Genomic DNA, 19,854 nt, shown 5'->3' on the forward strand with positions numbered 1-19,854 from the left:
AGCGAAACTTCTTGTGAAGTCCTCTGAACTTGGATTAAATGATCCTTATACCTTTTCTGTTAATCATTGAACTTGACAACCTTAAGCCTGATCTAAGTCTACATGTTGAACCAATGAGCCACCTTGAACTTCTGAAACACTTCAAACCACCGCACTTGAACTTCATCTTAATCTACACCTCTGTACTTTCTTTAAGTCATGGAACTAACAAAGTAAACCTGGTGAATGCGTTGGGACATAATTTTTCCAAGATCATCGAGCTTGGAGAGTCTGAATCTTGTTTTTGGCTCTGCATATCAAAATATTGAACCATTTTGAACTTATGAACCCAATCTTTATCTTAATCTGCAACTTACATCTTCTAAAATCATTGGGCTGAAACTGAATCATGAATAGAGGATGAGTTCTGAAGCTTTTCAAACTAACCAATTTGCATTTGCAAAATCATTTGAACTATTGAACTGCTTTGAAATACTTCGAACTTCAGTTTGAAGTGGTTCAAAAACTTTGAACTTGAAGCTTTGAAATTGTGAGCATATCAAGCACTACCACAACCAATTTCCATTGTCACACCCTTGTTTTGGCTATAGACCATCTAGAAAAATCATGACCAACATGCATCAATATGTTCCCAAAGTGCACTAAGCACATTTCAGCTACCATCTTCTAAGCATCATAACTTGAATATCATGAGGGATATTGAGAAACTATCAAATGTTAGAGGAAAATATTGATGAACCATATACTAACCTAGATCTTAATTTTGAGAGATTCAAAATGGATGTGATTTGGTACAACATTCTTTTGATGCCAAAACCTGATATGTTACTTGGTGAATTGTAGACTATACAATGGTAAACTATACTTGGATTTTAGATTTCAAGAAAAGAATGGTATAATATATAATGGCATTTACAAAAAATTAACACTAATGACAAAACTACATACCCCATCAACATGAAGATTCATAACTGTACATACTTCAAACCCAAATACTTATACATACATTTATTACAATAAAAATAAGTCAATATTCAAGTGACATAATTTATCTATAAAATTTGGTATATGAATATGTGCATGTTAGATTTTATAAGTTTTCTATACAAAATTTGGCATGTAAATATGCACAAGTTACATTTTTGCAACCTTTCTATACAAAATTTCTCATCTAAATATGTGCATGTTACATTTTTACAAGTTTTCTATACAAAATTTGGCATCTAAATATGCACATTCTACTTTTCTTCTCAGTTTCTATATAAATAATTTTGGATCTAAATATACACAGATAGAAAAATTACAATATTTTGCATAAGATATATATATATAATTTTCAAAAAACTATTCTACTGCATAGTGTAGAATCATTCTTGTAGATGGTGCAAAATTAATCGAGACATGCTTCTGGATCAAATCTAACCCTTATTGTGTCAAGTATTGCCTCATGATCAGATTTGTGAATTTTACACAAATTCTTTTTAAGTGGTCTACCATGGTATTTCATCAAATGAATATTTGTTGCAAGAACAAGATTAGAGAAATAAATAATATGTCCATGTGTCTCAAAATTCTCAAAAAACCAAGATTTAGATTCCCGATAGTGTACCTACATACGCTTAAAACTTATAATTTAATGTAATAATAATAATAAAATCACTTTTATCTTAATGTTAATGAAACTAGACACAATAATAGTATCCTCTAGGCTAAGTGCCTATGATAGAAATGGATCCTATTGGGTACTCAATACACTCACCATCAGCGACTGTAGCTTTCAATAGTTTTTTGCCTTAATACAATGACAAAAATAATAATTTGTCCCTTCTTCATTATTCTAATTTTGAATGATTAAATATGTATGAACTAAATTTAATGTACAAGAATATGTAAATACCAAAAATAATGTAAAGTGCAATTTTAAAGAAGTATTAAATGTGCAAATTACCTAGCTCAACTAAGCAAGGTACATGGATAAAATTCGTTGATACTTGAATCTAGTTCAATTGTATTGCTATAGGGGTTTCATATGAATCAAGAGGTTGCAAAGATCTACAAGACTAATTGTCAACCCACTATCTTGATTCACATACATCCCATACAAATTACATACATACAAAGAAAATGCATGTGCATTGTCTGGCATAAATTGCTACTACATTTGAACTTTTAAAAGAATGTATTTCACTTGATCCTTTATGGGTAGAATAATATTGCAAGTTTTCAATGCCATCTTCACATGTCACTCAAAAAAATATAGAAACCAAACATTTACATGTGTATTACACTGTTGATTTTGCATTTTTTTATTACTAAGCCACATTCATACTTCAATTCCTCTCTGATATGTGCTCTTTGAACACATGCTCCTGCACCATCCTTCTCTCCCTTTCCATGCTCTTCCTCAATGAAATTCCAAAAATGTTGCACACCACTTGTCACATACATCCTTGTCAACTAGTTGAACATCCTTTCATTCTTGAATAATGTCATATAATTGTTTGATCATATTGTGTGTTGATTCTATCTAACATTTCTTTCTCTTAAACTATCATAGAATTGTCTAAATCAACCTTGCAAAAACTCTAATGAATGAGTTTGATCATCACTAATATAGAAGTGATACTCTCTTACAAAATATCTATCCTCATTTTTACTATCATGTGTATGAATTAATGCTATGTGCACAAAAATTGAGACTTGTGTGGAGTCGTAGTATGCTTGTTGTACTTCATTTTCAGGCTTCAGTGTATAATTTTCAGCAAATCTAGCAACTGAGACAATTGTGCACAAAGGAAAAGCATCCTTACATATATTAAATTTCTCATCTAACCACCTATCTCTATGTGTACAACCTATGTACTCATACACTAGTTTCTCTCAAAATACTTTCTAAAAATTAACTACACATATCCTTTTTCACTAACTCACACCTCTTTAATTATTTTCCATCTTTAACACCATACATAAAGGACTCGTACTTTCCATGAGAAACTATGTTTTGACCAACTTCATGTGTGCTCTCTACATGTAGGCATTTTTTCAACTTTTATAAACCACTACATTTATCATAAGAACCTTTCAAACACATAACCTTATAATAATTTTTCCACCTTCTTGTGTGCATAGTATATACTTGTAATAAACTATATCAATGAATTTGGATGTTCTTTTAGACCACATCATTAAAAACAATGTTAGTGTAGAAAGTACAACATATAGAATGATAAATATCATAATGCATAGAAAATTCAACATGGAACCTACAACAACATGCAGTGCATGCATGATTAATCTTAAGCATAAAATGGTTTTTTCATCTCAATTTTTTTTTAGCTTATTCTAATTTGAGGATATCTTTGAGGAAAACTTTCATAAAATTGTGTTTGAGTCATATCTAAAAATTATTTTGGATGTGGGTCACTATTTCTACTCCCAATTTTCAAACCAATTTTTGTTTTGTTTTGGTGAAACCCTTGTTCCATGAAACCAAATAATTTCAATTAATTTTCTTAGTACATCAACAAAAACCTTGTCCTTATGTAGAAGTCTAACTAATAATGACCAAAGATGATAATTACTATTACAATCCTCAATTTTATATTGCACCTTCAAGGTTTTGCATAATGGTATTCTATTGATATTTAATGTCTTTCTTTTTCTTCTTACTATGCAAGATTTTTTCATTTCCTTTCCCATGATGGTTGATGTGAGGAAACTTTTCTTAAGATTAGAATCTCTATTGCATGAATTTGAACCAATGGATTGATATGAATATTAAATTTTTGTCAAAATGGTTCTCTCACTACTATTTTCAGATGTTCTACACTTGAAAATTCTTATCATCTCTCTAAATTTCAGATTTTTAATCATTTCAACAACTACTTGAAATCTTCCACTTAAATTTACTTTTTAAAAATAGTTATTCCATATCATTCACTTATTTTTAACAATTTTTCATTCACTCACCTCAAAAAAATTTCATCAATATCGATTAGAAACTTTGGCTTTCTATGAATTATTCTAGGAGGTGTAGATAATGGCACATGATGTACATTAGGTTATATAGATGCATTGTGATGATTAGGTGAATTACGTACATGAGGTGAATTAGGTGCCTAAGGTGAATATGGTTCATTACAAAAATTAGGTGCAAGAGGTGAAATAGGTGCACACCCTTGAATTTCAATTAGTGTGTTCTCTTGAAATTAATTTTCTACTTTAGGTGCATTCATCATTTCAATTGGTGTGTGCTCTTGAAATTAATTTTCTACATTTGATGCATTCTCACCACTCACATCATGTGTGTTTGATGCTCTAGCTTGATGTAATCTCCTCATAGTCTCCCTTTATTTTTCCTTCATTGCCTCTTGTCCCATTGTTGACCATCTCTTGTTCTTTCCCATTGTTGATAACCTACAAAAAAGCAACAACATTTTAATATTCTGTTATAATCCCTACTCAAACTAGTATAATAACATGAACATAAACTCAAAAAGCAATTCAATTCAATCATTTTATATGAAGGTGAAGCTACAATGCTTATACCAATATGAACAAGACACCCAAAACCATTTTATTTTGATAATTTCAAAGATAGAAGACATAAAAAAGTGTACTTGTAGTAGAATTCCCTATGATATAGTAGTGATACCTTGCTATTGTAAAACCCAGATTGTTATTGCTAATGGAATACTATGATTAGACAAAGCATTCAACAAAGATAAAAAAGTTAACACCTATGAAAAGACCTTGAAAAAGAAACCAAGAAAATAACAAAAGGAAAGAAAACCTCACTCCTTTAAGGAACTCAAAGTTGAAGAGGATTTGTCCAAGTGATGCAGATGTATGCTGAAGTGTACCTCAAGCCTTCAATGAGTAGTAAAAAGGAGTGCAAGTGTGGATGAATTTTTCCATTATAAGGGTATTTTGGTAGTGTTATGCTCTCAAAATAGCATCATAATGTTATCATAGAAGTGGATATGGATTGTGAGGGGAAAGGGTTTCATTTATAAGAAAAAAAATGTGAGGATGGAGGGTCAAGATACAAAGATGAGGGATGGCTAGGATGCAAGGAGAGAGAAGAATATGGATTGTACTTTCTCAAATCCATAGCCTTGTGGAAATTCTCACAAGGAGAAAGGATGTGATAACATGGTAAAAAATGGAGGGAAAGAGGGGGGATAAAGGAGTTATGAGGAGGATGGTGTGTGTAAGAGATATGTAAGAGAATTAAAGGTATGTGTAAGAGGTCATTAAGTCTTTGTAAGAACCTTTAATGCATGTGGGTGGGGGGTTTGACTTTGGTTTGGCTTAGGAATTCTTAATCTAGGATTAAAGTTATGCACATTATTAGGGTGTTGATTAGGCTTGGATTAGAGGGAAAATTAGGGTGCAACTGGGTTAGCTACTCAAGTGGGTTAAATTAGTTGGCTAACTGAGATTAGCATGCGTGAATGTGTTGGATTTAGCTAATGATAGGGATTCAGGAATAGTTAGGGGTTACGGATTGATTTATTAAATGAATTATTTAATAAAGGGGGATGTGGGATTAACTAAAAAAGGCATAGTGTAATTATTTAATTTAATAGGAAAATAAGGATTGAATTGATGATTTAGACTTTGGATTGTCATTTAAATTTATCAATTAGACTATAGTTAATTAAAATGAATTAATTAACTAGGGGATGACAATACATTAATTAAATATTAAATAATCAATTAATGATGCCTTAGGGGATGACTAAATAGGATTACATAAATGATGTAATCAGATTTAGGTGTTTACATTTTCCCCCTCTTTGACATAGTGTTGGGACAACACTATTTTGAAGAAGTTTGAAGATAAACAATATAAAGAAGATTTTTTAAAGAAAAAAAGTTGCCCTAGTCTTGAAAATAAAGAGGAGAGATTAGACTATGTGATGCCCCCTCAAGAAGGTGGTGTGGAGAGAATATGAGGGATGAAAACCTCTGGAAAAGTAGGAGAATTGATGGTGAGCAGGAGGATGCAAATTGGTTAAGAGAGGGTGAATTGGGACCCTGACTCTGACTATGGGAGAATGAGACAAAGGACTACCATGTGCACAAGAATAACCATAGCTTAAGAACTCAGGTTGGGGATGGGGGGGTGGGGGTGCAAGATTGGTTGTTTTAATTGAACCTAGGTGGTTGATGATGGTGGGATGAAGGAGGTGTGGAAACTTTAGATATATAGAGATGTTGGATCATGATTAAAGGACTAATTGGATTGGATGCTTGGATATGAATTTTTATTGGATATTGTGGGATTCTAAAAAGTGGCTATTGTTTCAGTGGAGTGGAGGGAGATAGAATCTTTTGAAGCTTGAGCATGGGGATGCTTTGAAAGAGAGCACCACCACGTAGTTGAGCACTAGGTTTGATATAAGAATATTAGAGACATGCCAAGGTTATAAAGAATATCAAGGCCTTTTCACCAATATTACATAGGACATGCACAACAAAAACTCAAGGATTTCCCTAGCATCACAAGTGAATCCAAGAGGAATTAGAGTGGAAATGACACTTGGTAACCCATAGGAAAATAATATTTCCCAAGTGCACCATGTATCCACAAATGGTCATATGTTTGAAATATGGAAGAGTCACATTTGATTAACTCACAAGGAGAAAAAAGAAAAAGACCTGATGATGACCTTGCTCTTGAATTTCCCCATTCACAACAAACCATGATATAAAGGATCATGGAGACCTTGGAGAGGGAACAACCAAATTACATGGAAAGATAATTAAGAACCAAAATTAAAATCCAATATCAAAAGAAAGTGTAAATCAATAGAAAATAACCTTTTCCCAAAGGGATCAATAGGACGAGAGACACATGGACCAATATCAGATAAGAGGAAAGTTGTATCCTACAAGGATCTATTGGTGGTATCTAGTGTGGTGATGTCATTGAGGAAAACTAAAACTTTTAGGACAATGCTTTGATGACAAAGGATCTCACATGAGGACTTTATATAATGCATAGCTAGGAGAAATATAGGTTTTGATCAAACATGACTGACCTAAAAATTGTGATGTACAATGTTACTTAGCTAACGATTGACTCTGGGGGATGCACAACTAATTGACCATGGTATTTACAAGGAACACTTTAGAAAAGTTTAGTATGATAGGATAACAGAATGTATCTGATATAGTACAATATGAACAAGCTTAGGTTAAGGAGATAGTGGGATGTGCTGATATAATACAATAATTATAATGTAGGGGGGTATGATACATGGGTATGGTACATGTGAAAGCTATCAAGATATAATACATTGTTGTGATTTAGATTCCAAACTCAAGAATTGGGATAGTGATACGTGTGTTGCGATGTGATGTTGGAACATTTTGGGAACATGGGGGAATGTATGAGTGTATCAAATGAGAGGGTGGGAGGGTGTGGATCATTGATAGATAATGGGAAGGTCAAGTACACATGGAATTTATTGCTAGGTTTTAACCAAGGTACCTATCCAAGGTTCTTGAATTGCCATGTTTTCACCATTGGACACTTATTTTTCTCTTTGCTTTTTTTCAATATTTTGATTTTTGGGGTCTTTTTTTAGGACTTTTAAAGATTTTTTTTTCATTTTTCACAATTATCAAAATATGCTAAGGGGTCCATGCATATAACTTCTTGAGGTGAATGATGTTGGTGTGATCATTCAATGTTTCACCTTCAAGTGTTGATAACTAATAGGTTCTTGAATTGAAAGACGTTGTGACAAAATATGAACCAAGCTATGTGGGTTCAAACTTGCCCTTATTTTATTGATCTACCCATACTTACATGTTTTCTTTGAGGACTATGTCACCTACTTGAAATTTTTGTGGGTGAACCCTTTTGTTGAAGTTGCACTTTAGCCAATTTTGATAGATTGTGAGGTTTTCATAGGTTTATTGTCTTCTTTCATCTAGTAGATTTAACTGTGTGAGTCTGGCAACTTTGTAGTCATCATCCAATATTTTTCCTCACAAATATGTGTGCAAGGATGGGACTTTAACCTCAATAGGTAGGACTACTTCATAACCATAGGCCAAGGAGTATGGATTTGTGCCTATGGATGTATGAAATGATTTGCCGTAAGCCCATTAGGCTAGGTTGATTTGCAGATGCCAATCATGACCAGAGTCATTGACAAGTTTCATAGGGATTTGAGTAAGGTTTTGTTAGTTTCCTCAGCCTAACCATTACCTTGTGGAAAGAATGGGCTATTGAAATGGTGATTAATGTGGAGGGACGTGCACAACTCTTCCATATTGAGCTTTTCAAAATTATCTCCATGATCTGTAAAAATGATAGCAGAGATACTGAAGCATCATATAATGCAATAGAGGATGAATTTGGAATCCTTAATTCCTATAGTAGTGAAAAGTGGGACTACCTTCACCCTCTTAAGGAAGTAATCTATAGCCATGATGATCCATTTGTGGCCTTCTAAAGATAGGGGTGCAATGACATTGACAAGGTCAAACCCCTAGCATGCAAATAGCCATAGTGGTGTGATAGGATGGGGATATTAAGTTGTAGCTCATACCAAATTTGTATGTCGCTAGAAAGGTAGACACATTTTGACAAATTTATAGCCATCATGTTCAATGGTAGACCAATAGTAGCCAACTCTAAGGATTTGTCATGCTAGGACTATACCGCTTGTGTGAGCACCATAAAGTTTGGAATGCACATCTTTTAATGCCATGGCAACCTCACTTTGGTCTAAACACCTAGAGAGAGTATCATGATAACCTTAATGATATAGGGTATTGGCTATTATAGTGTAGTGAGATGCTCTACAAATGAGGTGTCAGCATTGTTTTTGTGTGAGGTAAGGGGATAGCAAACCATTTTTTAGATAAGGATGAATTTTTTGGTACCACATGGATTGGGGACCAACCAAGATGTATACTAGTGTAGTTGCTTGACTAACAACTCATATTGTGTAGCTTCTCAAGGGATTTCTAGGAATGAACCAATGGTGGCCATTGTGTTTGTGTCCTTATTTTACATCCTTAGTACCTATGTGAATTGGATCATGGTGAAATGTTTCTTTAACTGATCAACTAGGTCTTTATAGGGTAGTAGCTTGTCATCCACTATTTGGTATTCATCAAGGACTTTCTTGATAATCAGCTGTGAGTCTCCAAAGACCTATAACTCTAGTATGTTCTATTCAACAACTATCTTAAGCCTTAACATTAGAGCTTCAAACTATGAGATGTTATTGGTGCATTGGAATTATAGCTTGAATGCTTTGGGAATGAAGCCACCTTGAGGAGTAACCAACGATATTCTAGCTCTTGATCCATGAGATGTGTAAAATCCATCAAAACATAACTTCCATGGTAGTTGTTCTTTTATCATGCATAAATTTTCATCTAGAAATTCCATAACAAGAGGCTAATCATTAACTAATGGTGCATCAACCAAGTGATCTATTATAGCTTGTCCCTTGATTTCTTTTCTATCGACATATTGGATGCCAAACTCACTGTAGAGCATGACCCATTTTTCTAGATGGCATGTGAGTGTTGTCCTTGAGAGAATATATTTTAAAGGATCAATCTTTAATATGATCTTGAGTGTATGAATAAGCATGTAGTGGAAAAGATTCTAAGTGGAAAAAATCATTGCTAAATAGGATTTTTCCATAGGAGTGTAGTTAAGTTCGTAGCCAAAAAGAGTGTGACTAATGTAATTGATGGCTCTTTCCCTTCTATTATCATCAAGATGGGCCAAGAGTGCCTCTAGTTTGGTTGGTGTAGCTGATATATACAAGAGAAATGGTCTCCCAACAACTGGTGGTACCAAGATGGGTAGGTTTTCTAGATATTGCTTAATCTTGTCAAAATTGTGCTGACAGATAGGATCCCATTTGAAATTCTAGTCCTTCTTGAGCATATGTGTGAATGGATGACATTTATCTGCTAGTTGTGATATGAACTACCTTTCTGATTGTAATTTACCCTGAAGAGAATGAATCTATCACAATGTCCTAAGGTTAAGGCATATCCCTGATGGCCTTGACTATCTGTGGGTCAATTTCAATGCGACATCATGATACAATAAAACTAAGGATCTTTCCAGATGTGACACCAAATATGCATTTCTTGGGGTTAAGCATGAGGTGGTACTTTTCTAAATGATCAAACACTTCTTCAAGGTGAGTCAAGTGATTGATGGCTTCAACATATTTGACCAAGATGCCATCTACATAATCTTCAAGGGTTTTATGGACAAGGTCATGAAAAATGACCATTATAGCACATTGATAGGTTGCCCCTACATTCTTTAACCCAAATGGCATCATGTTATAGCAAAAGGTTCTCCAAGGGGTGGTGAATGTTGTCTTATGTTGATCCTCTTCTATTATCTATATTTGATTATATCTAGAGAATCCATCCATAAGGGATAATAGTTCATGGCCATCTGTGAGATCCATGATCATGTCAATATTTGGCAAAGGGAAATCATCTTTGGGATAGGGCTTATTGAGGTTCCTAAGATTTGTACAAATCTTGATATCACTAGAGGTCTCTGTGATTGGTACCATGTTGGAAATCCACTCTGAGTAGTTGATCAGACAAATGTCATTTTCTTCCAACATCTTTTCTAATTCTTCTTTTACTACCAAGGTGACCTTGAGATGCATTTTTCAGAGTTTCTGCTTGACTGGCTTGACATTTGGATAAATTGCTAAATGATGTACAAATAGATTAGGATTGAGTCCCAACATATCCTAGTATGACCATGTGAATTGACCAATGTTTTCTTGGAGTACCTTAATCATAAGTTCTTCTTGGTCTAGTGGTAAAGATGTTGCGATGTATGTGATCTTAGATGTCTTTGTCAGACTAATGTTTGTTGGTCTAATTTCTTCGATCAATATTAGTTATACTTCTAGCCTATGATCTTCTAGGGGAAGGAAGAAATCTCCATCTTTAGATGCCTTAGAGAGGTTTTCACCGTCAGATGCGTCCTTTATTTCTCTTTTATTTTTTTATTGATCCAATGGTGCTCCAAAGGAGTTTTCATCATGGGATACCTTTTCGTTCCTTTTTTATTTTTTATTTTTCCTTATCATTTTTGCAACTAGAGATTTTTTCCTTCCCAAAGTAGGCCTCTGGGTAGACATAAGGTGATAGTGGTATTGGATTGTTTTGTGGCTTCTTTTCCCCCATGAATCTTATGAGCACTTCGTCAATAGGGATCTTGTCAACATGGAGTACACTTGGTTGGTCCCAATCGATGAGATTGGAATGAGTGAGGGGTAGGTTAATGATGTTAATATATAGTTTGTAGAGCACAAAGTTTCCTAGGGAAATGCCAATATTATGGATATCATCATAGGCTCTCTTTTCAACTTCCTTGGGGATGTGTTTGACCTCTATGTGTTCACTGTGGATGTTTAAGAATTCATGACCATCTTTAATAGTGCCCCAAATTTTTGGGCATCCAAATTCTAGACCTTTCTTCTTCTCTTCTTTGTATTCTTCTACAAGTTTCCTAATGCCTGACTCCTCTTTTTCTAGGCCACATCCTTGATAATCCCATTATTCAATAGAAAGTTGATGTGAGTAGGGATATTTATTTTTAAAGTATTCCAAGAGATTTTTTTCTTTCAGGGGTGGCTCTTTGTATAGCCATGTGCTGATATTAGGGGCCATTTCCACATCACCAAAGATCCTATTTTCAATAAATGTGGTGGGCCCAAGTTTCTTGAGCTGAGGAGTTGTGTCTCTCCTTGGTCCTTGATAGGTTGGGCACCACTGAGTGTGTGGGTGAAGAGGTAAGGCACTAATAGAAAATGCATCTAAGAGACTATATTTTCCAAAACCTTGGTGGTTGATCTTAATGGTGGAGAGTGTAGAGGCTAATATGGTGTTAGGGTCATGGTAGGTACCAGAAGAGCTAGCAATGGTGGTGTCAATCTCAATACTTGGGCAATGATTATCATAAGATGTTTCTACCATATTGCAATATTCAAAGGGTTCTAGATCAACACAGATGGTTATGTTAGTGCCATGATGTAGAAATTTGATGCACTAATCATAAGTGGATGGAATGGCTTTCATGGCATGAATCCATGGTCTACCATGGAGGATGTTGTAAGGTAGGTTAAGATCAATGATGTGGCACACTATTTCTTGAGTAGAGGGCCTAATTCTAATGGGAAAAAAGATAGTTCCTTATATAGTTCTTTCCAAATTTTTAGACTCTTCTAGTGATGACTTCATTGATAATGTCTACCTCAATGTATCTTGCTTGTTTAATGAAGCTCAAGGTACATGAGTTCAAGGTAGACCCATTATATCTCATGACCCTTTTTATGGAAAAGTTGGATACCATGATGGCTATCCAAAGTGGAAGGATGTGATTTGGTTAAATTTATGGGACATCAAAGGGTTTGAAGGATAGTGCACATGAGGTAAAGACGCATCCCACTAGATTTTTGAACTCTATGGCATTGATATCAGCGGGGACATAGTATTTGTGAAGGACATTCTAAAGGATTTCTCTATAAAGTGGAAATGTGCGGAGTAAATCCAAGATGGGAATTTAGGTTGGTATGTTTTCAAGATGTTCTAGAATATTGTATTGCATGGCTCAAGGAGAAAGTCCAAGCATAGGTGGCCCTACTATATTGAGTTAAGTTTGTTGTGTTGTGGTTGTGCATTGATTGTTTGGTCCCTTAATATTTAGCAAATTAATAGAATGTTCATCCTACAATATACATCCGATAAAATTACCATAGTAAATGTATGTTGAAGTTTTATCTTGTGATTTTTCACAATAGTCATCTTGCTTGGGTTGGGCATTGTTTGTTTTATTATTTTTGGCATTGTTGTGTTGTACGGGTGCCTTGCTTGCATTTTTGTTGTCATGTGTTGGGATTGAAGTTTGATAGATCAATAGAACTTTGTTTAGGGAATTTTTTGTTCCCACCATGATTTCCTTGAAATCTATTAGGTCTTGTACATAATATTTGAATTTCTTGCATCTAAGGATGGGACACCCTTTCACAAAGTGAATTTGTAAATTCATTCTTTCTATACCATGGTGCTTTGGGTGTGTTTGGATCCAATTGTTATGTTTGTGGGTAGTGGATGAGGTTATCATGGGATATTTTTTCAAAAGTGAAACTGAGTGGTTCTCCCAGGGGAGTGTATGCACGAGGTGTCTTTGGGACCCTCAACTTTTTTTCAGTTGTGTTGGTGATAGCATTGGTCTTATTTTCTAGTCCTTGATAATTAGGTGCTAGTGTATTGTGTTGCTATTGATGTTGCAAATATTGTTGATATGTTTGTTGATAGTACATGTTTGTTTGATATGATGGTTATTGTTAGAACATCTGTTGTTGAGGAATGTTTGATGTGTTGGGTGTAGCACCAACTACATGGATATATCAAGTATTAGTGGCACCATTTGTTACTGCATTCTTGTTCTTTTTCCAATACCATGGTTTATCATTGGAGTGTCCTCGATCTTGGTGATTTTCTTTATAGAGATTTATGATTCCATCATTAATAAGCTCTCACTCAAGCCCCATGCCTTTCTCCTTGATCTCTTTATATGTTTGTGTAAAGATTCTACAAATTTTGTATCCATTCAATCAAAATTTTACTTTAGTTCTTTATAGCTAAAAATGGTCTTCTAATAATCTAAATATTGAGGAAGTTGACACTTATATATCTAATCAAAAATTATCTACTTCTGCAATATATCAGTATGATGATATTGCTTTAGGATATAGCCTTAATTGTGTAATATATGAAGAACACTAAAATTTTCTAATATCGATACAATAAGGAATAATCAAACTTGATTGAATGGAAGTATTTCTGATATTAATTATAGGATATTGATACTTAAAGGAGTAGACTAAAGTGTTATTGTGTGTCTTATAACTACACCGATAACCTCCTTATATATATATATCCTTGCTAAAGGGTATGTCCCTCAAAGGGACATATCCCTTCCTAAACTAGCATAAACTAGTTTTGCTATAAGCTAGCGATCTAAAATATAAACACAATAACATCTAACTAACAATATGTTAGATTAGTTAAGGGTTATATTGTTACTTCTTGAGAAGTTGCTAGCTCCTAAGGAAAGTATGTAATCTAATGCAAGCCTAATGAAAGTCTAGTGTGGTCTACACTTTTAGACTTGTATATTGTCAAGTTAAATACTTAACACTCCCTCTTAACTTTATAATCATACAGAGAGATAATATATCTAGCAACATCAATACAAATGAATAAGAAAGATTTAATAGTTGATATCTATCCAAATATTCTTAGCATGTCTTATCATAAAGCACATGATACAATGTCATATTACTAAACCTATGATTTGACAAATCACTACTACTAGTGATAATATACAGGATAACTCTGAAGAGTAATTTAATCTCTTCATTTATCCAAGTTGTGATTCATAGAAACTAGTATTTCTATGTCACAACAAGATTCTAAGTTTAAGATCTCCTAGAATATAAGATAAACCTAGAGAATACTAAGATATTTCCTTTATCCAATTTGTGACTCATGAACATAGCAATGTCAACATCACAATATGATCTAAAACTCATCTAGATCTTATAGTAAAACTCTACTATTTAGTACATTATCTAAGAGATCATCATCTCTCATAATGCCTTTTATACAAGTGTTCATTATTTTAGAGATCATCACCTCTTTAAATAATGAATACAAATTGTGGAGCCCATAACAAATAGCCTAACAAAATAAAATTATTTTATTAATAATTGAAAGAGTACAAATAGATTACAACTCAACCATACCAAGTCTCCTCTTGAAGTATTTTATCTTTACTCTAGATAGAGGTTTAGTATGTCTATTGTTTGATTTGTAGTGCAAATGTATTCTAATTTTATAGAATTCCTATCTACCGTATCTCTTTTATAATGGTAATGAATTTCAATATGCTTGGGCCTATCATGGAAAAATGGATTCATTAAAAGCTTGATGGAGCTCTAATTATCACAATGAATAATTGTAGGATTCATGGCTTTCCCAAATAACCCTACAAGTAACTTCCTTATCTAGACTACTTCTCGAGAGGCCATCATTGTTGCAATGTATTCAACTTCTATAGAGCACTGGGCTACTGAAGATAGCTTTCTGCATATCTAAGATATCATAGCTTAATTCAAACCAAAACAACATCTTGAAGTACTTTTTCTATCTTTAACACTTCCACCCTAGTTCTGAGTCAGTGAGTCCAAGCAAATCTAAATCAACCTTCTTGAATTTGAGTCCCAAATTTAGAGTACCTTGTAAGTATTTCATAATGTGTTTAACTACAACTAGGTGAATCTCCTTTGGTTCACACATAAACTGACTTGAGGCATTATTTGCATGGAAAATATTTGGTCTTGTATTTACTAAACACATAAGGGACCCAATCATCTATCTATAGAGAGTAGAGTCCATAGAAGGTGATTCTACTACTACTTCCTTAAGTTTATGTAGATTATTCTCCATTGGAGAAGACTTAGTTTTGTAATTCCACATTCCAAATCTCTTTAAAATGCCTCATTATACATCCCTTGATTAAGTATGATATTGTCAAAAAATTTCCATACTTCTAGTCCTAGGAAGTAATGAAGGAGTTCCAAATCTATCATCTCAAATTCTCTAGTTAGATCTTTCTTACACTGATCTATGAGATGATCATCACCTGTTATTAGTAAGTCATCGACAATATTAGAATTACCATATCATCTTTATCTTTTTTATAATATGAATTTGGATGTGCTTCATTCTTGGAGAATCCTGAGCTATTGAGATAATTGTCAATTCTTTCATACTAGGCCTTGGGAGCCTGTTTAAGCCCATAGAGAGCTTTCTTGAGCCTGTAAATAAAAGCATTAGGATCATGAGTTTTAAATCTTTCAAGTTGCTCCAGATATACTTCTTGTAAAATATTTCCATTTAGGAATGCTATTTTTACATCCATCTGATATACCTTCCATCCCTTTGATATAGAAATTACTAAGACTACTCTTATAGAGGTATATCTAGCAATAGGAGCAAGGGTTTCTTCATAATCAATCCCTTCTTTCTAAGAAAATCCTTTGGCTACAAATCTAGCTTTATACTTCTCAATACTACTGTCAGGAGCATGCTTTATTTTAAATATCCACTTGGAAGAAACAATAGATTTTCCTTTAGGTCTTGGACAAATTTACCAAACATCATTTTTCATAATAGATTGGTATTCTTCTATCATAGCTTCTTTCCAAGCTGTATGTTTAATAACATCAAAAGGATTGGTTGGTTTTGTTTTGGATAAATCACTCATCTTTGTTGAATAACTAGAGAATCTTTTAGGTCTTTTTCTTTCTCTAACTATTCTAGAAGGTGCAACAAAGTCTTGACCTACTTCAATTATTTTAATGGCCTAAAGTGGTGTTTTCTTTGAATTTTCTTCAAGGTTCATATTTTTAATTTCATCTTTGATTTCTTCTAAGTTCTCCCACTAGGACCTAGATTCACTATTTATTTCAAAACTAGAAAAAGGAGAAGGTTCATTAGGACTTATGGCTCTTTTGAATGCAAGATCATCAAAGATTACATCCCTGCTAAGTTCAATACTTTTCTGTCCAGGTATGAAAATCCTATATGCCTTAGATGTTTCACTATATGCTACAAAAATACCTTTCCTTCCAGAGGGTTCTAACTTGGTTCTCTTTTCTGTTGGAACATGGATATGTATAGGACACCTAAAAATATAAGATGACTTATATTGGGTTTTACTTTAGTAAATACTTCTTTACAAGTTTTATCTTTAAGATAGGAGGGAGGGCTTTTGTTTTGAATATATAAAATAGTACAAGAGGCTTCTACCCAAAGATAATATTCTAGATTTTGATAAAAAATCATAGCTCTAGTAGCTTCTATAATTGTCCTATTCTTTCTTTTCACTACTCCATTTTGTTCTGGGTTATAAGGAATAGTGTACTCCCTCTTAATCCTTGATTATTTATAAAAACTTTTAAAACAAGTATAAGGTATACTCTCCTCCATTATCAGTTCTAAAGGTTTTAATTTTATGCCTTGAAAATTTTTCAGTTAATGTTTTGAATTCTTTATATCTTTATAGTATTTCTTCTCATTCTTTGCATTTAAAAAAAAAAAACTCATATTTTCCTATAGCAATCATCTATGAACAAGATGTAATACTAGAATCCTCCAAGAGAAGGAATAGACATAGGTCCACATAAATCTAAGTGAAGTAATTCTAGTACATTTTTTTTTCTAATACTATCATGAAAAGGACTTCTGGTGTTCTTACCCAGAGCACACCCTTTGAAAATATTTGAGTGGTCTTTATTTAGTTTAGGTAATCTAGTAACCATCTTCTCCATAGTTGATAATGTTTTGAAATTAAGATGCCCTAATCTTCTGTTTCATATTTCATTTATATCTACAGCTTCATGAACTAAGGATTGAATAGATTGACTAGATTCTATATTCAATTCATACAAATATCCTTTTCTCTAACCAATTAACTTTTCTTTCTTGATGGAGGAGTTCTTTGCCCAAGTTAGCACTTTTTCATCCATGAATGCAACATTATGCCCATCATCTTCAAGTGTTGTAGTTGATATTAGGTTTCTTTTAATTCTTGGTACATAGAGTACGCCTTTAAGAAGAAGAATATTTCCTAATTTTAGTTTCAAAGTATAATTTCCAATTCCTTCAATAGATTTTTCTTAATTATCACCAATGGTAACTTCACCATTAACCTTCTTTGATAAAGAGTCTAGCGTTTCTTTGTATCTCATTATATTTTTAGAAGACCCATTATCAATTACCCATACTTTATTTGAAATTTAATTTGATAGTGAGGAATGCAAAACACGGTTCTCAAGATCATAAGTATCTTCTTCCCTAATAAAATTTGTATAGTTTTCTTGTTGTTTGGAATTTTCAAGACAATTAGATCTATAGTGTCCAAATTTTTCACATTTTTCACATTTTATTTTAGATAGATCTTTCTTGGGTTTTTCATTCTTTTTATTTCCCTTTTTCTTCTTGAAATGCTTCTTATTGCCCTTATAGGAGTTTGTATTAAGAACATAAAGTTCTTCATCTTCAATTTTTGGTTTCCTTCTTTTCTTTAGTTTTATGGATTCCTCTTGAAGACAATCATTCTTGAGTCTGTTAAAATTTGAAAGATTATCTCTAGCACTTGTTCCTTGTAGAAATGTCTCCCATGAATCTAGAAATCCATTTATAGCCATAAGTGTTAATTCTATGTCACTAATACTAGTTCCTATACTTGATAGTTCGTCTCTAATGCTGAAAACTCTTAGGAAGTTAGAATTTATTGATTCTCCTTTCTTTATCTGAATGCGATTCAGCTGCCTTTTTAGTGTGAGAACCCTAGTTGTATTGTTTACTTCATATGCATTTTGTAATGCATTCATCATATCAAAGGTAGTTTTATGTTTTGTAAGCATTGGTACAATATCATTTTTTACTCCATCTAAAATGGTTTGAATACCTTTTCTATTACTCTACTCTGCATAGATTTGTGAATTTCAACTAGAGGTTGTTTGGATGCTCCATCAACAAATTGTTTTACATCATTCTCTTCAAGAATCATCATGATTCTAAACTTCTAGGCTTTAAAGTGTTCTTTCCCATTAAAATCATCCTTGGGTCTAATTGTTTATGCCATTGAAAATAGGAGATAGTTGCTAGATATATATGAAGTCAGACAATCAAATTTTGCAAAGCCTAGGTTTGACTACTAGAGCTCTGATACCATGTAAAGATTCTACAAATTTTGTATCCTTTGAGTTAAATTTTTACTTCATTCCTTGATAGCTAAGAATGATCTTCTAATAATCTAAACATTGAGGAAGTTGACACTTATATATCTAATCCAAAAAAAAATTCTTTTGCAATATATCAGTATGATGATATTGCTTGAGGATATAGCCTTAATTGTGTAATATGTAAAGAACACTAAAATTATCTAATGCCAATACAATAAGGAACAATCAAACTTTATCAAATGGGAGTATTTTTTATATTAATTATAGGATATTGATACTTAGAGGAGCAGACTAAATTGTTATTGTGTGTCCTCTAACTGGACCAATAACCTCCCTATAGATATCCTTGCTAAAGGGTATGTCCCTCAAATGGACATATCCCTTCGTAAACTAGCATAAACTAATTTTTCTATGAGTTGGAAATCTGAAATACAAACACAATAACATGTAACTAACAATGTGTTAGATTAGTTAAGGGTTATATTGTTACTTCTTGAGAAGTCACCAACTCCTAAGAAAAGTATATAATCTAATGCCAGCCTAATGATATATTAGGCTAAGGAGGTCTAGTCTAGTCTGCACTTTTAGACTTGTATATTGTCTAGTTAAATACTTAACAATTTTTAGGTAGTTCATCACCATGTGGTGAGAGAGTCTAGGATGTGCATTATCAATGAAAATTTTCACAAGGTGATGCTCTAGTATAATTTAAGAGATTCGTGGTGTGAAATTTTTCCACCTTTACAAGTAATAAATGAGGCTTTCAATCTCATTTTGTTTGGTTTGGACTAATTTGACCATAGATGAATCAGTTTCAAAAGGATGGGAAAATTGTGACATAAGGGATTTTGAAAGATCAACAAAGGTGTAAACAATGCCCTGAGGTATTTGACAGAACCACTCAAGAGTGAGACCTCCTAGAATCTTGGGAAAAGGTGCACGAGGAATATGTCATTGTAGGCCCCTTCTTGGTAATGCATGCAAAATTAATTGAAATTTATGATTGGAT

This window comes from Cupressus sempervirens, chromosome 5 (genome assembly GCF_028749045.1).
Source record: "Cupressus sempervirens isolate cs-2001-9-10 chromosome 5, ASM2874904v1, whole genome shotgun sequence".
Classification (NCBI taxonomy): domain Eukaryota; kingdom Viridiplantae; phylum Streptophyta; class Pinopsida; order Cupressales; family Cupressaceae; genus Cupressus; species Cupressus sempervirens.